Source organism: Aquarana catesbeiana, linkage group LG01 (assembly GCF_042186555.1).
Source record: "Aquarana catesbeiana isolate 2022-GZ linkage group LG01, ASM4218655v1, whole genome shotgun sequence".
In the NCBI taxonomy this organism is placed as follows: domain Eukaryota; kingdom Metazoa; phylum Chordata; class Amphibia; order Anura; family Ranidae; genus Aquarana; species Aquarana catesbeiana.
In genome coordinates, this window is record NC_133324.1 from 671,098,607 (window position 1) to 671,124,531 (window position 25,925).

Here is a 25,925-nt window from a genome sequence, read left to right on the forward strand (position 1 = left end):
TTCAGCTAAAGCTACCTGTAGAAGGTTGGTGGTGTTCTCATACTACAGGCAGGCAGTTGATTTTGCTAGCTGCAGTATCAGTACATATATATATATATATCCCAGCTTAGTGCAGCTACAGGCCATTAGTATGTCTGGAAGGCCAAGAAGGAGAGGCAGACAGTCACAAGCCAATAAGAGAGGGCAAGCAGGCTCTGTGTCTAGTGCTGGTCGTGGAGACGGTGCATCCTCATCAGCACGTGGCCATGGGACACGCTTGGCCTTTTTTTCGGCAGCTGGCCATGTTGAGCCGCAACATGCGGAAGACTTGGTCGAGTGGATGACCAAGCCGTCCTCATCCTCCTCATCCTCTCTCACCCATGCCCAGGGTACTTTGTCTGGCAAAGCAGCGGCCTCTTCCCTTGGCTCAATGTCATCAGTGACTCCTTCCCTAGCCCCACCATGTCCTCCTGAGGAGTCCCTCGAACTGTTTGACCACAGTGTTGGGTACATGCTCCAGGAGGATGCCCAGTGTTTGGAAGGCTCTGATGATGATACTGAGCTCGATGAAGGCAGTAACACGAGCACGGACAGAGGGGGTGCCCAAGAAGGACAGCAATCTGGCAGTCATGCTCCCCCTGCTGCAGCATACTGCCAGGTTTGCTCCAGTGATGAGGAGGGAGGGGATGATGAGGTCACTGACTCAACGTGGGTGCCTGATAGGAGAGAGGAGGAGGAGGAGGAGGAGGCGGCACATCACCAACGAGGCAGGATGCCCTCCAGGGGCCAGCCTAAGGGCAGCACATTGACTGCATCACACCCCAAAGCTCCACATGTGCAGGGCGCTGCAGTCTCTGCGCGTTATTCAAAAAGTTCTTTGGTGTGGGCCTTTTTTGAGACGAGTGCATCAGATCGCACCGCTTCTATTTGCAACATATGTCTCAAGCGTATCTCGCGTGGCCAAAACATCTCCCGCTTGGGTACCACATACTTGACCAGACATATGTTGACCTGCCATGCAGTTCGTTGGCAAGCGTATCTAAAAGACCCACACCAAAGAACAAAGAAGACCTCTGCTTGCTCCTCATCAGCTGAGATTTCCAACCCCACTAGACCTTCAGTCCTCTCTGAGACCTGCACTGAGAGGAATGAAGGTGTAGAATTAGGTGTGTCACAGCCACGTACTTGTGGGCAATCTGATTTTGGTACACCGACGTCAGATTGTACCAGGCAAATTTCCCTGCCCCAGCTGCTGCACCGCCGAAAGAAGTTTGCTCCCAGCCATCCACATGCCCAACGGTTGAATGCTAGCTTGGCAAAATTGCTAGCACTTCAACTGCTGCCTTTTCAGTTGGTAGACTCTGCCCCCTTCCGTGAGTTTGTGGAATGTGCGGTTCCTCAGTGGCAGGTACCCAAACGCCACTTTTTCTCACGGAAGGCAATTCCGGCTCTCTACCAGCATGTGGAAGGCAATGTCCATGCCTCGCTGGACAGGGCGGTCAGCGGTAAGGTGCATATTACCGCTGACTCATGGTCCAGCAGGCATGGACAGGGACGTTACCTAAGTTTCACGGCGCATTGGGTGACTCTGCTGGCAGCTGGGAAGGATGCAGGACAAGGTGCAGTAGTGTTGGAGGTTGTTCCGCCACCACGCCTCCAAAATGCTAATGATTGTGACACACCTCTCTCCTCCACCCCCTCCTCTTCTTCTTCCTCCATGGCCTCTTCCTCGGAACCAGCGGTGCTCCGTAGTCGTTCAAGGGGCTACGCAAGTACGCAGGCCAAAAGATGCCATGCGGTGCTTGAGCTGGTGTGCTTGGGGGACAGGAGCCACACTGGGGCAGAGGTTCTGTCAGCTCTGCAGGGGCAGGTTCAGAGGTGGTTGACGCCATGCCAACTTAAGGCAGGAATGGTGGTTTGCGACAATGGCACCAACCTCCTCTCTGCCCTCCAACAGGGACAAATGACCCATGTGCCCTGTTTGGCTCACGTCCTTAACTTGGTGGTGCAGCGGTTCTTGGGCAGGTACCCAGGCTTACAGGATGTCCTGAGGCAGGCCAGGAAAGTCTGTGTGCATTTCCGCCGGTCATATAATGCCAGTGCTCGGCTGACGGACCTCCAAAAGGAGTTTAACCTGCCCAAGAACCGCCTAATCTGTGACATGCCCACCAGGTGGAACTCAACGTTGGCCATGCTGCAGCGGCTGCACACGCAGCAGAGGGCCATCAATGAGTACCTGTGTGACTATGGCACCAGGACAGGGTCAGGGGAGCTTGTTTTTTTTTCCCCACGCCAGTGGGCCATGATCAGGGATGCATGCACTGTCCTGTCACCATTTGAGGAGGCCACGAGGATGGTGAGCAGTGACAGTGCATGCATCAGTGACACTGTCCCCCTTGTCCACCTGTTGGAGCACACGCTGCGTGGAATAATGGACAGGGCACTTGAGGCAGAACAGAGGCAGGAAGAGGAGGACTTCCTTAGCTCTCAAGGCCCCCTTTATCCAGACAGTGTTCCTGCGTGCCCGCCGATCACACAGGAAGAGGACGAGGAGGAAGAGGAGGAGGAGGAGGAGGAAGATTGTGTCAGTATGGAGGTGGAGCCTGGCACTCAGCATCAGCAGCAGTCTTTAAGGGATCAGTCCCAAGAAACACATGGACTTGTACGTGGCTGGGAGGAGGTGGCTGCGGACCATGTCGTCCTTAGTGACCCAGAGGACTCCGGACCGAATGCCTCAGCAAACCTACGCTGCATGGCCTCCCTGATCCTGCAAAGCCTGCGTAAGGATCCTCGTATTCGTGGTATCAAGGAGAAGGACCAATACTGGCTGGCAACCCTCCTTGATCCACGTTACAAGGGTAAGGTTGCGGACCTTATCTTGCCATCGCAGAGGGAGCAGAGGATGAAACATCTTCGGGAGGCCTTGCAGAAAGGTCTGTGCAACGCGTTCCCAGAGACTGGGAGGTTACAAACTCCTGTTTCTGGACAACGTGTTGCTGAGGCTTCGGTCAGTCAAAGAAGGAGCGGTGGAGAAGGTGGCCGTCTGACCGATGCGTTCAGACAATTTTTTGGTCCGCAGCCCCAAGGTATGATCGGTTCCAGCAACCATCGCCAGCGTCTGTTTTACATGGTGCAGGAATACCTAGGGGCAAGATCAGACTTGGACACCTTTCCCACCGAAAATCCTCTGGGTTACTGGGTCTTGAGGATGGATCACTGGCCAGAGCTTGCACAGTATGCAATTGAGCTACTGGCCTGTCCTGCATCCAGCGTTCTTTCGGAACGCACATTCAGTGCTGCTGGAGGCGTGGTAACCGATCACAGGGTACGTCTGTCCACTGACTCGGTCGATCGACTGACCTTCATAAAAATGAATGAGTCTTGGATCACCACCAGCTACCAAGCACCTGATGCTGATGTAACCGAATAATTTTTTTTGAAATCTCAGATCCCTTCAAAGACTGCCTATGCTGATGCTGAGTGACTATCCCTGAGTAATTATCCTCTTCCTCCTCAATCATCACGCTGATAGCTTGTAAGAACATTTTTGGTTCTGGGTGCCACCACCAGTGCCTAAGGCACAATTTTTCAGCCCCTGTTTAACAGGGGCGTGTAATTACGATTTTTGATGTAATACTTTGCAGCAGGGCTCGTTCCTGCATTCCAACTAGAGTGTCTGTGAGGGGTTGCAGTGTTGTGGCACCAGCACCAGTGCCTAAGGCCTAATTTTTCAGCTCCTGTTCAACAGGGGCATGTAATTACAATTCTTGATCTAATATTTCACAGCAGAGCCCTGTGAGGGCTTACAGTGTTGTGGCCACAGCAACACCTAAGGCCCAAATTTCTGCTGAGTATATAGGGCAGGACCCTACTTTCAAACAACTAACTTACAAACGACTCCTACTTGCAAACGGAAGGAGACAACAGGAAGTGAAATCTACCCCTAGGAAGGGAAATTCTCTCCTGTAAGAGTTAATATGGGAAAAACATTTCTCCTTTCCACTGATGCTTTCCAATCCATTGGGACAAAAAGTGAGGTGAAATCTTCTGAAGAGGAGGAAAGACAGCAAAACAAATGTCACAGGGGTGATAACCCTTCCCTATGTTTTCCAAAAAGCTTAAAAAAGATTTTTTGGCTGGAGCTAAACACGTTAAAAATGTACCCGTTCAAAATTACAAAGAGATTCTACTTAACAACAAACCTACAGCCTGTATACTGCTGTTCAGAGTATATAGGGCCTGGTGGCCCCACACCTTTCCTTATTTTAATTTGGGTGCGGGGTTCCCCTTAATATCCATACAAGACCCAAAGGGCCTGGTAATGGACTGGGGGGTACCCATGCCGTTTGTCTCACTGATTTTCATCCATATTGCCAGGACCCGACATTACATTAAACCCGCAAGCAGTTTTAAATGAGATTTTTTCCTTTAAAAATGACATTTGGTGCAGGGACTGTTCTAAACACGGGAAACACGCGTCACTTTACAGGCATACTATAGACACCCCTCAGGTACGATATTTAAAGGAATATTTCACTTTTTTTTTTTTACTTTAAGCATCATTAAAATCACTGCTCCCGAAAAAACGTCCATTTTTAAAAGTTTTTTTTGCATTGATACATGTCTCCTGGGGTAGGACCCGGGTCCCCAAACCCTTTTTAGGACAATACCATGCAAATTAGCCTTTAAAATGAGCACTTTTGATTTCGAACGTTCGAGTCCCATAGACGTCAATGGGGTTCTAACGTTCGTGCGAACTTTCGGTCCGTTCGCAGGTTCTGGTGCGAACCGAACCGGGGGGTGTTCGGCTCATCCCTAGTTAGCATGTTCTTCACCAGGTGAACTTTATCACTTACATTCTGTACAAGGTGCAATGTATCAGTCTTCTGCAGGTAATCATAGTAACGGATCATAGTCGGCCTTCTTCAGGATGTCGACCATCTCCAACATCTCCCCAAAGGACATATTTGAGGCCTTAAATCTCCTTGTGGATCGTGACGTTTCAGGCTCCGGCCTTTCCTCCTCCTCCTTGCTATATTTAGCACGCACCTGCTGTGTATCCGCCATGTGCTCTTCCCCCACTGCGGCGAACAAAAAGGGGCAGAGAATAGACTAGAAAGAACGTCAGGGGCGGGCGGAGTTACACGCATGCGCAGTGTGTATAAAACGTAACACGCGTGCGTATTACGTACGATCTGTGAGCGGAGGAAGGAGCATCGAAAGCGCCGATCGTGATAACGAAGGTAAGATCTAAACTTGGGCCTATACTGCTTCGAAATTGAAGCCTATATTGTAACAAGATTAGGAGAGTTTGCCCTGACCTTAGGGTTTTTCTTGTGTTGTGTCTTGCAGAGAAAATGGATGGCTTCAATGACCACAACTTCCTCCCCCTGTTCATAGACAAATACAGGGAGCTGCCCTGTCTGTGGCAGGTGAGACACCCCCATTACAATAATAAACAAAAGATGCAGGCAGCGCTGGAGAAACTACTGGAGTTGGTGAAGCCGGTGGTCCCCACAGCAACCATCCCCTATTTAAAAGCCAAAATTGGTGGCCTGAGAAGCACTTATCTTAGGGAGCGCAAGAAGGTCACAGATTCCCAGAGGTCTGGAGCTGCAGCAGTTGACATTTATGTCCCCAGGCTGTGGTACTATGAGAGACTGCGATTTCTGTCAGACCACACTGAAGTCAGGGAATCCCTCTCTACTCTTCCTTCCACTCTTCCTTCCACCCCAGCTGAGGCTTCCGATATCCAACCTGGGCCTTCCAGCCAGGAAGAAGTGGAGGAGCCCAGCTGGAGTCAGGTCTAGCATTGTTCTACTGATTTCTGGTCAATAAAGAAATGATCTTTACTAGATGTTATTATTGATCACTAATTGCTGATTGAAAAAAGTGTTTTACATATCAATAGACAGTAGTGGGCACCCAAAATTGGGACAAGAATGAAAACTGCTGGGCTCAGAGTGATAGTCTGTTATATTTGTTCACATTCAATTTGCAACAGTCAGGAGGTGAAAATTGTGTGTGATTGATGAATAAAAAACTAAAACTATGTCCCTTTTTCATACACAGGAAGACCTCAGCCAGGAGGAGGTTGTGGAATGTGGCAGTCAGGAGGAGGCGGGGATTAGTGGCAGCCAGGAGGAGGCGGGGCTAAGTGTCAGTCAAGAGAAGCCTGGGACCAGTCGCAGCCTGACTGAATCGCAGGTTCCTCCCCTCCGCCTTCCATATAAAAGAGCGAGGAAGACGACTCCCATGCAGGATTCAGTGCTCAGGCTCATTCAGGAGGCTTCTGTGTCCCTACGAGGCTTACCCACTCCTGAAGAGGCCTTTGCCTGCATGGCTGCCATCAAACTGCAGGGCATGCAGGAGGGTCAACGCCTCCTGTGTGAGCAACTTATTTATAAAGTCCTAACTAAGGGGGTGAGTGGGGAACTAACACCCAAGACCGATGTGATTGAGTTGGACCATCCTCCACCTCCTCCTGCTGCCACAACTCCACCACCAGAGCCACCGCGTGGAAGGAAGCGTGGAAGGAAGACCAGAGAGTGATGGCCCTAGGTTCAGTCTGGTCTGACAAAAGCTGCAGTCTCGTATGACCACAGCCTGGGGACACAGATGTCATCTGCTGCTTTCCGGATATCTGGGACTTCTGGACCAGACTGCACTCCCTTACATAAGGACTCCTCAGGCCACCAATTTTGCTTGAAAATAGTTGATGTGTGCCCTGGGGGTCCCAGGCTTCACCCATTTCTGCTGTTTCTCCAGCGTTGCCTCCCTCTTTGTTTAGTTGTGAGCCCTTAATAAAAGTTATTTTTTTGAAAATTATACTCTCCTATGTGTGTTTTCAGCCAAAAAGGACAGTTTGTTGTTGACGATTCAGGTACATTTCTAACATAAAATGTGAAATTAACAAGGGACAACAACACCAAACAATCTACAGATTAAATAGAACAACATATCAATGGTGTTGTGGTAACTTGACACAAAAAACACACACAAAAATTACAGTACAAATAAAAATCCCCCCCAAAAAAATAAGCCTTGAAAAAAAGACAAACCAAAAAAAAATAATCGGCCTTAAAAACCAAAAAAAAAAAAAAAATAATGTTGTCAGATGTGACAAATCAAGATATATTGAGGGAATCCCGATAAATAGTAAAGAAAGAAGTTTGTGAGAAGTCTGTGTGAATATGAGCAGCAAAACTACTTAATTCTTGTCACATTATAAAGAAGAAGAGAGTGCGCTATATTAAACCATTTTTAACATTGCAGCGTGACAAAAGTGCTGTATCCATTGCGAACGCTAAGTTTACCAGACTGAGCTGTTCTGTGTCGGAATTTCTTCTTAGCATGCGTGGCACTTTGTGCGTCGGAACAGGCCACACATGGTCGAAATTGACGCGATCGGACTTTGTTGTCGAAAAATTTTATCTCCTGCTCTCCAACTTTGTGTGTCGGAAAATCCGATGGAAAATGTCCGATGGAGCCCACACACGGTCGGAATTTCCGATAACATGCTCCGATCGGACATTTTCCATCGGAAAATCCGACCGTGTGTACGGGGCATAAGGGGTATAGTGTTGTTAGCGGTGGTTTCGGTAACTTATGAATTCCTCTATATAGACGTGGGGAAGAATGGCCGGACGTTGGATGGTGGAGTCCAGGCCCAGACGGAGTTCTTTCGACGGCTCCAGAATGGCAGCTTGGGCTTGCCACCACCAGAAGACAATGTGGCGGGCCTCACATTCATATTTGCCGCAGATAAAGCATTTGCCCTGGGGGACCATCTTATGCGGCCATTCTCTATGAGGACCCTCACCCCGGACCAAGGGATTTTAATTACTGGCTGGCCAGAGCCAGAAGAGTGGTTGGAAATGCCTTTGGCATAATGGCCAGCCGGTTCCACCTATTTCTTACTGCAATCAATATGGCGGAATATAAACTAAACCACATTGTTCTTTCCTGCTGCATTTTGCACAACGTTTTACGAAAAAATGCAGCCAACTATGTGGCGTCAGTTGTGACTGAGGCCGGCTCACTGGACTGAAACATGACGGCACTTGAAGCTGGCCGTCCTGGCTTGCCCCCCCAAAGCGCCCACGAAGTACGGCAAAGCTATGTGGAGTACTTCGTGGGTAGGGGGGCAATTGATATGACAGATACTATTTAAAAATTATGGAAAATAAATTTGTTGTTATAAACTGAACTCATATTTCATTTGATTTACTGCTTGTGTTTCTCTTATCTGTCTCCTAGGTTCTCCAATGGCCTTTTTTTTAGGCATTTTCCTCAATAGTGCAAACGTAACTTATTTGATACATGTGGTGACAATCTCTTCTTCAGCTATTATGTTGTGCTATGGATCTGCTACACACACACAATGGTTTGTTGTTAATGTATGTAATGCATTAATGATAAAAATAATAATCCTTTTTCAACTCCATTAATTAATTGTTTGGAGTCCCTAAAATGGCCTTATTGGGGAAAATTTTAGAGTACTGCGGGGGTTATTTACTAAAGGCAAATCCACTTTGCACTACAAGTGCACTTGAAAGTGCACTGAAACTGCACTGAAAGTGCACTTGTAGTTCAAAGTGGATTTGCCTTTAGTAAACAACCTCCATTGTCACTGTAATTACACCAACTTACTCCAAAAACTGGTATTGAGCACTGAAAGAAGAAGCCACACATTGTTGAGTATAAAACATTTTACTCGAAGCACATTCACATGTGCATTATAAAAGGGTTTATTTAACAAACCAACATCTTTGGTGTATAACATGTATGTGTGACAGTATATAGCCTTTTTGTGTCTAAACAGGCATGTTTAAAACCATAACATACACATCCACAACTCAGTAACTTACAAAGTTCAACTTTGATAAAGTGATGGCAATATGAGACATTATTATGTCAAAACTGTGTTGATTTTGCCTTCATCAGATGGGGTGATGTCATCCCTGTACAGTAAAAGCCAAATTTTGAAGATGCACACAAATTGGGACTCAAAAATGTGGATTTCCATTATGATCCCATGCCTAAAATGTGTGTCTTTTCCCTAAATCTAGTTTGATAGATGTCAGGAAAAGACACACAGTTTGTCAACATGTGCTATCTGCCTTCATGGGATATCAGTGTACGCATTTTGTGGGTGCAACCCCTTCCTCACAACTAAAGTAGATGAGAGGAAGGGGTTGCACCCACAAAACGCGTACATTGATATCCCATGATGGCTAATAGCACATATTGACACACTGTGTGCATCTTCAAAATTTGGTTTCAAATTACTTTAAAATTTATATAAAAACTTAAAAAATAATGACAACATTGAATTTTTTTTTTTTTTTGGTTATATTTTGGCTAAAACATCAATGATGTTGTTGAGTCTTTTTTCAACATCATTGATGTTTTCCTTGACCTTCTCTAATTCACGATTGCACACCATTATTTCGCTGATCAGGATTTGTGCACTTGCACTGTTGAAGTGAGTTTCTTCTTCCACAACATCCACATCACAAAAAAAAAATACACAACATGTATTATAAATATGCAGGCATACATCTATTACCTGAAGCTGTGGTCTCAGACACTGACCTTTTGTGGTCACTATTTCGCCCACTTCATGAACCTTGGAATCCACATCTTCATGGTGTGTGGGGATTTCCGCTTCTTCTGGAGGTGTGGGGTGCGTGGTGTCCTCAGATTCTTTTCTCCCCTATGTGAATACAAAAAAGGTATACTTAGCACTTACTTTTTAGAAGCAGTTTCCTGATCCTCCTGTTCTGATCATGCTCCCTCAATTTCAGGTCTGACCAGCTTTTCCTCAATTGCTCCTTGGATCATCGTACCTCAAAATTCCTGTGCAGACTTCTCACAAGTTTGGTCATGATCTTGGCCTTTCTCACATTTGAGTTTGGGTAAGGTCCATACTTCCCATCATAGTCGGCCCTCTTCAAGATGTCCACCATCTCCACCATCTCTACAGAGGACATATTTGAGGCCTTATGTCTCCTCCTGGATGTGGAACTGCCTTGCTCCGGGCTTTCGTCGTTGCTGCTCTCTGCATGCACCTGCTGTCTCTCCACCATGTGCTCTCCCACTGCGCCAAAAGAGAAGGGGCGGAGAATACACTAGAAAGAAGGTCAGGGGCGGAGTTTCACACATGCACAGTGTATATAAAGTATAACGCGCATGCCTCGTACATATGATCTGTGAGCAGGGGATGGAGTATGGCAAGCGCTGATTGTGCAAATGAAGGTACAATTTTAACTTGGGGCATCAGTGGTTAGTGGCCTATACTGCTTATAGATTAAGGCCTATATTGGGACAAGATTAGGAGAGTTTAGCCTGACATTAGGGTTTGTCTTGTGTTGTGTCTTGCAGAGAAAATAGATAAATTTACAGACCCAGACTTCCTGCCAATCTTCATAGACAGGTACAGGGAGCTGCCATGTCTCTGATAAATCAAAAACAGTGACTACTCCAACAAGCTAAAGAGGAAGGCAGCACTGGAGAAACTGTTGGAATTGGTGAAGCCAGTGACTCCCGCAGCAGACATCACCTATTTTAAGGCCAAAATTGGTGACCTGATGAGCACATGTAATAGGGAGCGCAAGAAATTCCAGGATTCCATGAGATCAGGAGCAGCAGCAGATGACTTTTATGTCCTCGGGCTCTGGTACTACGACAGACTGTGTTTTTTGTCAGACCAGAATGAACCCAGGCTATCACTCTCAACCCTTCCTTCCACACTTCCTTCCACATCAGATGTGGCTCCTGAACTCCAACCTGGGCCTTCCACCCAGGAAGACATGGAGGAGCCCAGCTTGAGCTAGGTATAACATTGTTCAACATATTTCTTGTCAAAAATGTAATGATGTTAACTAGATGTTATTATTGATCACTAATTTCTGATTTAAGAAAGTGGTTTACATATCAATAGACAATAGTAGCCAAAAATGAGTGGCACAAGAATGAAAAATGCTGGGGTCAGAATAATAGTGTTTTCTATTTGGTAACATTCAATTTGAGCTCAAAACTGTGAGTGATTGATGACCAAAAAACTAAAACTATGTCCATTTTTTATACACAGGAAAGTCTCAGCCAGAAGGGGGCCGTGGAAAGTCTTAGCCAGGAGGTGGCCATGTAAAGCAGCCTGACTGAATCCCAGGTTCCTCCCATCCACCTTCCAACAAAAAGGACCAGGAAGACGAGGAACCTGGAGGAGTCAGCAACAGCTTTGGTTCGGCAGGCTACTGTGGTCCTCACAATAAACCCTGGTGGCCCCGAGTCATATGGCTGTCTGACAGCCAGTAAACTGGAACGAATGGAGGAAGGCCAACGCCTCATCTGTGAGGAGATAATACTTCAGGCCCTAAAAAAGGGGACGAGAGGTGAACTCACAATTAAAAGCCACCTGTGTGAGTTGGACCATATTACTCCTCCACCACCTCTAGCAACACCACCACCACCTCAAGCAACACCACCAACAACACAGCCACCCAACCCACCACAGCAGCATGGAAAGAAGTGTGGAAAGAAGTGTTGAGAACGATGGCCTGGGTTTGGTGTGGTCTGGTAAAAGACGCAGGCTGTTGTAAGACCACAGCGTTTGGGCATATATGTCATCTGCTGCTGCTGCTGCTGATCTCTCGGAGTCCTGGACCATATTGTGCTCCCTATTAAATGGACTCCTCAGGTTACCAATTTTGCCTGTCAAATAATTGATGCCTGCCCTGGGGTACAAAGGCTTCACCAATCCCAACTGTTTCTCCAGCGTTGCCTTCCTCTTTATTTTTTATGACCCCAATACATTTTAAATTTTTGTTTTGTCAAATACTTGGCTATGTGTTTTACTTCAAAAAGGACAGTTTGTTTGTGAGTAGGCAGACACAAAAATACAATGTCAAATTAACAAGGGACACCAACACCAACCAACCTCTTTGAGGTCAAAAAATACAAGATAATAATGGTGTTGTGGTAACTAGACACACAAAACTACAAGAAATATTATGGAGATCACTATAAAAAATTTAAAAAAAGATTATTCTGGAGATCTGGAGAAATAAAAATAAAAAAAGGAGATCACTATAAAAAATTAAAAAAGAGATTATTCTGGAGATCTTGATTGATTAAAAAAAAAACCCAACAAAAACAAAGATTATTCATGCGATCATGAGAAATAATAAAAAATCAGTTTGTCAGAACTCTGTGTAAATATCAGCAGCAAAGCAACTTCATTATTCTAGCATTATAAAGAAGAAGAGAATGCGCTGAATTGAAAGATTTAAAAATTTGTAGCGTGACGAATGTGCTATCTCCATTACGAACGCTAGTTTTACAAGACCAAGCGCTTCCGTCTCGTACTTGATTCTGAGCATGCGTGAACTTTTGTGCACGGACTTGTGTACACACGATCGGACTTTCCGACAACAAAGCTTTGGCGGAAAATTTGAGAACCTGCTCTCAAACATTTGTGTGCGGAAATTCCGACAGCAAATGTTTGATGGAGCATACACACGGTCAGACTTTCTGACAACAAGCTCACATCGAACATTTCCCGTTGGAAGATACGATCATGTGTACGAGGCATAAGGGTGTGGCCATGTTGCTTTTTCGATTATGTGGACATTTTTCAGTGACTGACAAAGATGTCTATTGCAGGGTTCCTTGCAGGGTCTTTTTTCTTGAAAGAGGTAACATCCTGATGTCACAATGTGAGGAGTGGTAACAAGCCTGGTCATCACCACTGTGTCCTACAGTGAGTCTCTCTGCACACACATATGCGCATTCGCAGACTAGCAACTGGCAGATGTGCATAGTCATGGGCATACACCAAATTCCCATGACACATGTTCCTGGAAAAGCTCTCAAAGTTTGGGTGCTGCAGCAACAACCAGCTGGAGACTGGTTCAGAAAGTCACAAAGTAGATATTTGCCAGCACACCGTGAATCAACAAAGTAGCGCCCAAACAGATTATTTGTTGCATGATAACATCACAAGAAAAGTGCAAAAACTTTTCTTGTGATGTGGTCATGCAATAAATAATTAGTTTGGGTGCTACTTTGTTGATTCATGGTGTGCTGGCAAATATCTACTTTGTTTTTTTTAGTTGTGGGCATAGGCGCGTATCTGTCACTAAAACTCCTAGGTGTGCATCACGACGTTGGCCTAGGAACAAAATAGAATACATTAAAAAGAAGCAATGATGTCATCAGTTCAGGTGTATCTAAACCCAATCAATGGAGGGAGCTATGCTTGTCACCCTAGGCTGCTCTCCTGATATGGACTACAAACAACAAAAGAAAAGGTCCTACTTCTAAAGTACCTAAAAAACAGGGTGACTCTGTAGGTACTTAGTAACAACTTGTGCCAACATCCCCAAAATTGTACTTGTAACCCTATAGAAACTAAAGAATGGGACTTTGGGGGCACAACGGTATTAAACTACAGAAAAATAGGTATGGTTTTTTTGGTTTTTGAAGTTTTATTAGCAAAGTACAAAAAACAAAAAATAAACATATAAGTTTTAAAAACAAATCTGACTAAACATGGAACCTAGTACTATACACCATATGGATCCTATCCTGCAAGCTCTCATGATAACTCTAGTATCTAAACATATGCTGTCCGAACATTCATTCCAAGCGGAAAAGAATAAACTTCCCCAAGTAAATGATAATGGGAGAATGTGGAGTTGTAATTGAAGAGGAGCTTCAGGTTTGGTAATCCAAGGTGAGGTGCTTTCTAACTGCTCGACATGTTTCACGTTTAACAAAACGCTTCTTCAGGAGCTAGAGGTTCAATTGTGTATAATAGTTGTGGATACTACCAGTAGGACAGACAGTCGATTGATCGCAAAACAATCGGAAGTAAAAATGTCTGATTTGTATCAGAAAGGCAGCGGTCAGAGCCAGGAACCTCCCAGGTAGCATAACATCAAATAACTGTGGGTAAGAGAAAGCCGTGGGTAAAAAGACTTTTTATAGATGAGGCGCTGGCTTAACTGAGCGGTGTACCCCCGAACCTCCTCCCATCTGCCCCTGGACTATGCTCCTTTCATACATCAGCTCATAAAAGCTATTTCTCTCACCCACGGCTATTTGATGTTATGCTACCTGGGAGGTTCCTGGCTCTGACCGCTGCCTTTCTGATACAAATCAGACACTTCTGATTGTTTTGCGATCAATCGACTGTCTGTCCTACTGGTAGTATCCACAACTATTATACACAATTGAACCTCTAGCTCCTGAAGAAGTGTTTTGTTAAACGTGAAACATGTCGAGCAGTTAGAAAGCACCTCACCTTGGATTACCAGACCTGCAGCTCCTCTTCAATTACAACTCCACATTCTCCCATTATCATTTACTTGGGGAAGTTTATTCTTTTCCGCTTGGAATGAATGTTCAGACAGCATACGTTTGGATACTAGAGTTATCATGAGAGCTTGCAGGATAGGATCCATATGGTGCATACTACTAGGTTCCATGTTTAGTCAGATTTGTTTTTAAAACTTATATGTTTATTTTTTGTTTTTTGTACTTTGCTAATAAAACTTCAAAAACCAAAAAACCATACCTATTTTTCTGTAGTTTAATACCGTTGTGCCCCCAAAGTCCCATTCTTTAGTTTCTATAGGGTTACATGGACTACAAACAGGCCTATATCTCTTCATATACATGCCGCTGGGGGCAAGGCAATTGGTAGTTTACAGAAGATAGCTAGGAAAGAAGATATTCTATAGCTCACTGGAAATGACATGGACACTGTTTCTGACACAATCAACAGGTATTTAGTTGAAAATGCTTTTAACTAAGGCATCCTGTAAAGAGCTGTAAGCTGCAATATATTGCATTTTTGTTCTTGGGTTTAGTTATCCTTACATCACTGCTCTGGAGTAAAGTGTCACTAAACCCAGGATTCTGCATTCACTATATCTAGTCTCCCACAATACACAGAACATGGAAATGCAATCATTTTGGTAAATATAATCTGCTAAATAGATTTTGTCATCAACAGTTATGGCAGTCGTGTGACTTCTATCAGTGCCTAGTTAAAGTTTGTAGGAGGAGATTTCATACTGCACTAGCTGTCCTATGTGGATGCAGGACCCCTGACCCTCTGTCTGGACAGTGTTGATCGAATGCACTCTCCCAAGAGAAAAAAAAACTCTCTAGCACTACACACCAAACTGAGCATGTGCAGCCTGACTCTAACTAACTCTGTCTTATCCGGACATGTTTTGGAGACAATGCAAGATGGGGGGGATCTGTGCATATGGGTTCAAACAGCCTTTTTACACAATGAAGAGGATTAATCTCTTTTTGAGATGATCTGAGTTTGGTTTGTGACGTAAAAGCTCAGGGAAAAACTACAAGACTGTGGCTACAGATAATGAGACTATGGGCTCAGGACCTGGAGACTGACCAAATAGGTTAGGAAAGTCTCTGAGGCCATTTAGAGGGCTGGGTACAGAATAGACACGTGCAATTTGTTTCGTTCTGAATTTGTTTTTTAACAAATTTTGACTAATTTGTTAATTCGGAAATATCCGAATTAATGAAAACCCGCTTAACAAATTTTTCCGAATATTCATAAATTCAAATATTCTAAAATTCGAATATTCGAAAATTCGTACATTCGAAAACCCATAAATTCGTACATTCATAAGTTTGTAAATCCGTACATTCGTAAATTCATACATTCGTAAATGTGTAAATTCGTACATTCGTAAATTCCAAAATTTGGAAATCTGAAATAATAACTAATAATAACTTAACCATTACTAACTATTAAATTATAGGTATTGGAATTTCCTTTCAAATTTGGCTGTTAGTGAACGTAACTAATACAAATTTATCCGAAGTTATGAAATATCTGAAATAACGAATGCCGTATCTAAACAAATGGAATTTAATGAATTAATAATAATAAATAATATAATAATTAAAACTTTTTATTATTATTATTTATTATTAATTTGTTCCGTTCCATTTGTTTCGATGCGCAATAATTATTTTGGATAATTCATAAGTCAGGAAAGATGATTTTTGTATGGAACAACTAAGAGACACCAAACTCAATAGAGCCAGAGAAAACATTAAAACGATGGATGGGGAACCTGTTGAACTCATTGTAGAGGTGTCTTTCCCCTACATGGCTCTTAAAAATAATTTTCTGTATCAGGTGGTAAAGTGGAGGAGGTAGAGCAGCTAGTGGTTCCCAAACCCTATCGCCAGATGGTACTAAATTTTGCCCATGGTCATGTAATGGGTGGACATCTGCGTACAGAAAAAACCAAGGAGAGAATAACCCAGAGATTATTTTGGCCTGGGTTATATGCAGATATCAAAGAATATTGTGAGTCATGTCCAGAGTGTCAGTATTCTGCGCCATCGCCCCATTTTTGCAGTCTGCTGGTACCGTTACCAATAATTGAAGTGCCTTTTGAAAGAATTGGCATGAATCTGGTGGGACCAGTAGTAAAGTCTGCCCGGGGCCATCAGCACATACTACCACCCCCAAACTGATGGTCTTGTGGAGAGATTTAACAAAACGCTCAAAAACATGGTAAAAAAAAGGTGGTGGACAAAGATGTGAGAAATTGTTTTTTTTTGCTGCCATACCTCATGTTTGCCATATGAGAGGTACCTCAGGCATCTACAGGGTATTCCCCTTTTGAACTGCTGTATGGTAGACATCTCAGGGGATTGCTTGATGTCACAAAAGAAATGTGGGAGGGAGAGACCATGCCTTATATAAGCATCATTGAGCATATCTCACTGATGCAAGATAGAATCGCAGCTTTCATGACGCTTGCATGGGAACATGTGGAGCAAGCCCAGGAGGCCCAGGGAAGGGTTTATAATCAGGCTTCTGATGACGTCATTTACTATGGCGAAACATGTCAAGCTAGGATACACGGTGTGTTGGAGCAGGCTTTAAAGGCTTTACAGCAAGTTTTAGATGGTATACAGTAAGCTTGTCGCTGTTTTGGAGAATTTGTGAGGACCTTTTACATCCCATCAGTGATTATAGCAACCTGTTGTTACTATCATTTTTGCTGAGAACTGTTTTTAACCACTTCCAGCCCAAGGCCATCATATGACATCCTTGACTTTCAGTGGGAATATCTGAAAGATGCCTGCAGCTACAGCCGGCGATTCTGTGCACCGTAAGAACAATCATAATGGCAGTTCAGCTGCTAGATCATTCTTACAGGCCATGGGAGGGAACATCCCCTCTCCCGCTGCCCTCAGGTACTTCTCTGGGCTCTCCCTTGCAATCGGGAACCCAGAGAAAGAATTGGCCACTGCCGGATGATGATCATAGAGATTTCCGGTGACCACATGGTCACCAATCATCTCTATGATCGTTGGAGGCCCGGGCGTGGCGTTATGACGTCACCTCTGGGCCGCGCTTGTAAACAAAGCCGCGATCGCGGCTGGAAAGCCTGTGATTGTGAATTTTTTTTATCTCATGCTTTCCAGTCTGGAGGAGAGATGTGGGGTCTTATTGTCCCCACATCTCTCCATAAAGAGAACCTGTCACACACCATTCCTATTACAAGGGATGTTTAAATTCCTTGTAATAGGAATAAAAGTAATAAAAAAAAATTAAGAGTAAGTGTAAAAATAAAAAAAAGAAAGTAGCTCGCGAACAGAAGCAAATGCACTCGTAAGTCCCGCCCACATATGTAAATGCCGTTCAAACCACACATGTAAGGTATCACCACGTGCGTGAGAGCAATAATTCTAGCACTAGACCTCCTCTGTAACTCTAAACTGGTAACCTGTAAAAAATATAGAGACTTTTAAGTACCAAAGTTTGGCGTCATTCCATGATTGTGTGCAATTTTACCACATGACATGTCAGGTATCTATTTACTAAGTGTAACTTCGTCTTTCACATTATACAAAAAAATTGGGCTAACTTTACTGTTTTGTTATTTTTTAATTCATGAAACTGTTTTTTTCCCCCAAAAAACGCGTTTGAAAAACTGTTGCGCAAATACCATGTGACATAAAAAGTTGCAAAAACCACCATTTTATTCCCTAGGGTGTCTGCTAAAAAAACATATATAATGTTTGGGGGTTCTGAGTTATTTTCTAGCAAAAAAATAATGATTTTTACACGTAGGAGAGGAGTGCCAGAATAGGCCTGGTATGGAAGTGGTTAAATTACTTTTAAAGTTAACGATAGCCATTCTGGTTTACTCTATGTGGACCCCATTTTTCTTTTAATTTTTAAATGCCATTTGTCCATCTGGAGCAAGGATAGTGGAAGTGAGTTATCGGCTGGAGTCCATTAGTGGAGCCTGTGATTGCTGAGATCTGATTGCAGTTGGACCTCGCAGAGTGTAGGGGAGTGGAGGATCCCTTTCTAGGCTGTTCCTTGGGAACACGGATCATCAGTTACAATCGGGGACCGGTTCCTGTTTCCACGGGTCTTTGAGACCACAAAGTGCATTTGACCTCTCTTGCTATAAGGTAATGAGTGTCAACTCCATTTGGTGAGTGGGAATTTCACCTGTTTATGAATTGGCTGGGAGTACCTACCTTTGTTGTATCTTTCACTGTGGGATAGCAGGAATTTCACCTGTTTATGAATTGGCTGGGAGTACCAACATTTGTTGTATCATTCACTGTGGGATAGTATGAATTTCACCTCTTTATGAATTGGCTGGGAGCACCAACGTTTGTTGCTTCTTTCACTGTGAGATATACAGAACGTTCATATTTGAGCAAGGACGTTTATTTCACCTTTATGCCAACATTGCAGCCACACTGACAGATCTGACGAAGGGTAAAAGGTCAGTCATGATTAAGTGGAATCCCGAGGCCGAGAAGGCATTTCATATGTTGAAGCAAGCTCTTTGTGTACAACCTGTGTACAACCTGTGCTCCACAAGGAGTTTTTGGTACAGGCAGACACCTCTAATGTGGGACTGGGTGCGGTACTGTCCCAAATCAGAGACATTGAGGAGCACCCAGTGGTCCAACTGAGCAGAAAGCTTAACAGACATGAGAAAACCTATGCCATTGTTGAGAAGGAATGTTTAGCTATCAAACAGGCCTTAGATTTCCTGAAGTATTACCTGTTGGGGAGACCATTCAAACTAGTCACTGATCATGCCCCTCTCAAATAGATGTGTGATAACAAGGAGAAAAACAGTCGTGTTACAAGGTGGTTCCTTGATCTTTAAGTATTTAAGTTTACAGTGGAGCACAGAGCTGGGAAACTTCATAATAATGCAGATATCCTTTCCCGTATTCGTTGTCTGTTTGGGATAGTTGCTCAGCCGCAGGGGCTTGAGCAGTGGTGGGGATATGTGACATTATGAAAGGCAAGGTGATTAATGGACGTTATGTTTCATCTCACATGCATTAATTTGCAGGGAACTAAGGTGGAATCCGGTCCTGGTTTTACCAGCCACCTTGGTAGGGTTGGTTCCAGACCAGATTTTGATGTCTACTTGTGTCCACCAACAGGTGGTATAAATTAAGTAGGACTAGAGCAAAAGATTGCTCTTGTGGTGGGACTCAAGAAGCCAAAATCTGAGAGAGCTGCTTATGTAAAGTTTGCTTTGTGAGAGAAAGAAAAGTTTTGCATTATCTTTGTTTTGTGGGTGACTAGGAGAAGCCCTTCAGCTCTGAGTTAGAAACCTGCAATGTTTAGGTAGTGCCTGGATGGCAAGGATTTATTTTCTGTTTTGTTTGTGTAATTTTCATGCAACCTTTTAAAATAAAACTGGCTACAAGTCAGATTTTTAAGAAAACCTGCGGTTTGGACTACCTTTTTCCCAGGGAAGGTGATCCCCCTTGAGTTAACCCCTGACAGGCTCACAGTGAGAATAACAGGCATGCTTTACTCCATATACAGACTGATTTTACTGTTTCTGTGGGTTTAGTAACACTTTAAAAACCCCCACCACCACCGCAGGAAGAAAATGAACTTGGGACATCATGTGACCAGCTAGTAGACTGTTATAGTTGAGGTATGTATAGAGGGGTATTTAAAAAAAATGTGTGAAGTGGGTACTGTTTTTTTTATATATATATTATTGAAATCTACTACAGTACAGTACAGCACTTTACAATATTTTTTGTAAACAGCAAATATGCACTGCCTGTCTTAAGAATAATAACTAATGCTTGCATAAGTGGCACTGCTTATTTTTAAGATGTGCCACTAACTGCTAGTCAAGTCTTATGTATCATAAATTGAACGGTCAAGTAGCTGAGTCCATTTTCTTCCAGCAATGTAAAACAATCTAACCCACTGCCTAATTGTACTCTGAGCCAAGTGAATGACATTCACAACAGTTTTCACTTCTGACCTGATCTTGACCTGGTCAAAGTTTGCTGGTCAATAAGTTCTTTTCAGTCTGGCATCTATTAAAAGAGTGGCAGTTTGCTTTTTACTGAGTCACTTACTGATAGTTTAAAGTAAATGTTATGGTTTGCCACAGGAACCAATTTGGTTACTGTTTGTTCTTCCTGCAGATATTTTTGCAAGTGTTCTTCATTTCTTAATATCTATGAAGATAATAGCCTTCTGTTATTTTAAACTTCTGCATCTCTCCTTTGTAATAATTAACATTAAGCAATTGGCAGGGCAACTAAGGTTTAATCAGAGCTTGCCATCTTCTAACCTAAAATCTCACCTCTTGCTAGCTTTTTATGAATCATATATAGGCTATCACTATGATTAGTCCATTCTATAAGAGTAAGACCAGTTAGACATTAAAAATTTGACCTGTTCTTTTACCAAGGCTTAGAAAAACTTGCTTGCTCATGCAATGATACAGTATTTTGCTGCTCTTGTGAAACTGGTTAAGTTGATGCGTAAACTAAAACCATTACACAAAGCAAAAATATACCCTGACATTAAATTAGGTTTCAATATGGGCTGTTTTGACAACATCACTGTTCTTAAAGGCATTATAATGTTTTTTTTACATACATTTGCATTGTTCATGTAAACGTTATGTTTTCACTTGTTGCCCTGTAAACACACCGCCTATTAGTGTAAATCTTCACATTCCTGTGTCAGATGTTTCTGTGTTATTTATTTATTTATTACAGGTACTTATATAACACCATCAACTTATGCAGCACTTTACATATTTATAATACTTTCACATCAGTCCCTGCCCTCGTGGAGTGTACAATCTAAGGTCCCTAGCTAACATTCATACATACACATACTAGGACAACTTTAGACAGGAGCAAATTAACCTACCGGAATGTCTTTGGAGTGTGAGAGGAAACCGAAGTACCTGGAGGAAATATGATGCATGCAGCATTGCACTGCGCAGGTTAATCAATGACCTAATTCTGTAGTCTAAGAACTGACACTTCCTATGAAAAAACTGCAAATTCATCCAATTCCTCGATCTCTCAGTCTAGTGTTCTGCAGGTGAAAGCTAAATAATAATTCGATCTGACAAACACAAGCAGGCAAAGCAAATAACAGCGAGATCAACAAGAAGTCTTTCCTCACATTAGCACTCTCACATTTGTGATGCAACACAGAGGAGATGGCAAGGCACAAGAAGTTGTCTGAGTCTTTAGCAAATAGGGTGAATGAATACATGAAAATAGGGGAACTGATTGGCCATGAAATTACAAACTGCAAGCACGATATATAAGCCCACCATTACAATGTAAAGGCAAACAAATGATACAGGAAATATAACTACATTCAAACCAAGTTAAAAACTACAAAAACATTTAAAAGTATACAACACCTTTAAACAGGTTGGCTAATGTTTCTCTGTTGTTCACTGTTATATGTATGTTTGAATTCAAAATTCATGAGTTTTCTCCTAATTGCCACTCCTAATCTTATTCATTTAAACAGTGCAAACACCAACAACCATGGTTTGGCTCATTTTTGTAGCTAAAATAAATCAATTACAAAAAACTAAGAATAAGTGAAATTGAGGATTTCATTTCACCAAAATGTATGTGAAAATTGTGAGCTTTCTTCAAAATTCTGTAATTTGAAATAATGCATTGGAGTCAAGAAGGAAGGTAAATGTAACTACTTCCTGCCCGCGCTATAGCTGAAAGATGACTACAATGCTGGCTTAATTTGCCGGGAGGACATCCATGAACGTCCTCCTGTGATCGCCGAGTCCTTCGGACTCAGCTGATCACAGATCGGGGTAAAGGGCCAGGCCAATCACAGTGGCCCCGTAACCACATGATCAGCTGTGTCCAATGACAGCTGATCACAGAATGTAAACACAAGCCGGTCATCAGCTTTTCTTTCCTCACAGCGTGAGTAGTGGAGAAGAAAGCCAATAACCAGTTTGTGTTAAAGGGACATCGGCACTGATAATCAGGGCACTGATTATCAGTGTCCTGATTATCAGTGTATTTCGTCCAGCGCCCACCAGTGCTGCCAATCAGTGCTCATCAGAGCCACCTATCAGTGCCCTTCAGTGCTGCCAATCAGTACTCATCAGTGCCTCCTTATCAGTGTCACATACCAGTGGCCATCAGTGCTGCCTGTCACTACTCATCAGTGTCGCCTATTAGTGCTACCTATTAGTGCCACCTCTCAGTGCCCTTCAGTGCCGCCTATCAGTGCCCATCAGTGCCAATCAGTGCCACCTATCAGTGCCCATTAGTGATGCCTGTCAGTGCAGCCTCATCAGACCCTCCTCATCAGTGCCCACCAGTGCCGCCTCATCAGTGCCCATCAGTTCCACCTACCAGCGACACCTCATCAGTATCCATCAGTGCAGCCACATCAGCGCACATCAGCGAAGGGGAAAAATTACCTGTTTGCTAAATTTTAGAACAAACTATGAAAAAAATGTTTGTTTCTAAATTTTCAGTCTTTTTATGTTTGTTTAGCAAAAAATTTAAAAACAGTGGTGATTAAATGCTACAAAAAGAAAGCTCTATTTGTGTGAAAAAAATTATAACAATTTTATTTGGGTATAGTTTTGCATGACAGTGCAATTGTCATTCAAAGTGTGACAGTGCTGAAAGCTGAAAATTAGCCTGGGCAGGAAGGGGGTAAAAGTGCCCCGTGGGCAAGTGGGTAAGCTGGCTTTTGGTGGCTTATAAGGCCAAAGGGCTTTAAAAGGCTCCTGGGAGCTACAGAAGCTCCCTTTGGCTATCCTGGACTTGCATGACTTTATGCCAAAAACACAAAAAATGGCCCCTCATTAGCATAATTAATAATCCTTTTTTCACAGAAAGGAAAAGACAATGAAAAAAGTTAAAAAAAACATTTAACATGATCGCATATTTTACTTAAAAAAACACAAATACAAAGAACACAAAATTAAATAAACTATACTACTCTAAATACACAAAAATAGCTATGCAAAATAAGCATCTAAACCAGTGGCGTCACTAGGGGGTGGCTTATGAGGCTAGAGCCCCGAATCTGGGGCCCAAAGCCCCGAGTCAAGGGCCTGCCCTACCGTGAGAGAGTCGTAGGCTGTATGACACAGTGCTGTCCCACACAGCCGTGGCACTCTCACTGAGTCTGCACTCCATGCTTTAGTGACATCCAGAGACCAGAGATCAGTGTGAGAGCGAGTCTCCTCCCTTGCTCATATCATAGAGGCAGGAGAAACTTTCTCAAAAGAGCTCTTGAGCTGGGGAGGTGGCAGGTGAGTGCATACCATGGAGGAGGGGGAGGGGGAAAACTCTGTACTACCCTAGTCTTCTGTATACCCAGCCTCTCTGTATACCCAGCCTCTGTAAACCCAGCCTCTCTGTATACCCTAGTCTCTCTGTATACTTAGCCTCTCTGTATATCCAGCCTCTGTATACCTAGCCTCTCTGTATACCCAGCCTTTGTATACCCAGCTTCTCTGTATACCCAGCCTCTCTATACCCAGCCTCCCTGTATACCCAGCCTCTCTGTATACCCTAGCCTCTCTATATACCCTAGCCTTCTCTGTATACCCAGCCTCTCTGTGTACACTAGCCTCTCTGTATACCCAGCCTCTGTATACCCGGCCTCTATTTACACCAGCCTCTCTGTATACACCAGCCTCTCTGTATACCCAGCCTCTGTATACCCACCCTCTGTATACCCAGCCTCTCTGTATACATTACTTCGCTGCTATGGGCTCTAGCCCCAGATCTTTTATAGACCTAGCAATGCCCCTGCTCTAAACAAAGAACATGTCATTGCCTCTGAAGCCCTAAACATTCTGCCTTCTTCCCATCTTTTCTCTTTGGTCTTTAACTTTGAAGCCCAGCCAAAAGTTTCATGGCACTCATAAACGTCTTTTCACATCATTCACACTATTGGGGACACCTCTTGTTCGTTCTTTTTATTCCCTTTGGTGTAATTTATGGAAAATAAAAATCCACATGACTGTTAATTCTCTAAGGAGTTCGAGAGGACTATTTTATATTATTGTAAGTGTTTACTCCCCAATTTCCTGCCCCTCCTCCTCCCTCTGTTTTGCCCTTCCTTTAACAACCTTGTCTCTAATTTCAGACGTTTACATATCTCTCCTGAGGAAGCGGGCATTGTCTCGCAGACTGCGTAGCAAAATCTGTCAGGTAAACATCCACATCTGGAATTGTAAATTATGCCTTGATTCATGGATATTTTTGTACATGCTTTGTGTCTATCAGATACATTTTAAAAGTAAGTGTTAATTCTGTCTAAACGTTCAATACAATTTGTACATTTTTTATATTTTTGTGTGTGTCTCTGAAGGTTCCTTGGGCAAATTTTTCCTTTGTATGTATATAATTTGGGACTGAGACACTCTCATGCCCTACACATGCCAGCACCATGTTTGTATTTTTTTCATGATTATTTTCATTATGCTCCACAACTTTCCCTGTGCCAGCATATAGGACTTTTGCATCTCAAAAAAATGTCTAATTTGATCATCTTTTTTTGTGAATTCATCATTTTATCTGACATTATTTTCCTAATAAAACATTTATTTCATACACCACCAATTATTAAATAGGTGCAGAATTAAAGTGGTTCTTAGGGCAGAAGGTTTTTTTTATCTTAATTCATTCTATGTATTAACCACTTCTGGACCGCCGCACGACGATGTACGTCCAAACTTTGAAGGGGGATACCATTGTTATGGCAGCAGCTAGCTGCCATAACCCCGGTATCCCCATTTTCGTGCGGCGGCTGGCTTTCTGATAAAAGTGGTCCCTGTGGCAGATTCGCCGCGAGATCACTTATCAGTGGCGGGAGAGGGCCCCCTCCGCCGTGATCCAGTGCCCTCAGCCGCTTACCGGAGCCGTCGGTAGTGGCGGAGACGATCGCGTCCATCTACGTCCTGTGTCTGGAGATGAGTGAGGCTAAGATGGCGCCCACTCGTCTCCATGAGGCTGCTGGGCAGAAGCGACGTCAAAACGTCACTTCCGCCCACGCCTCTTAAAGGCATATTTTTTTCAATGTCATTTTTTTAAATGACTTTTTTTTATTGCATTTTAGTGTAAATATGAGATCTGAGGTCTTTTTGACCCCAGATCTCATATTTAACCACTTAAGGACCGCCTCACGCCGATGTACTACGGCAAGGCGGCACGGGCAGGTAAAATCACGTACATATACATGATTTGCCTCCCGCGGGTGGGGGGTCCGATCGGACCCCCCCGGTGCCCGAGGCGGTCCTGTTATGTCCCCCGGCGATCGGAGGTGAGGGGGAGGCCATCTGTTCGTGGCCCCCCCCCTCGCGATCGCCGCTGGCCAATCAGATCATTTCCTTTGCTGCTGTATGCTAAACAGCAGCAAAGGAAATGATGTCATCTCTCCTCGGCTCGGTATTTTCCGTTCCGGCGCCGAGGGGAGAAGACAGGTATGTGAGTGAAAACACACACACAGTAGAACATGCCAGGCACACAAAACACCCCGATACCCCCCCGATCGCCCCCCGATCCCCCCCCAATCACCCCCCCTGTCACAAACTGACACCAGCAGTTTT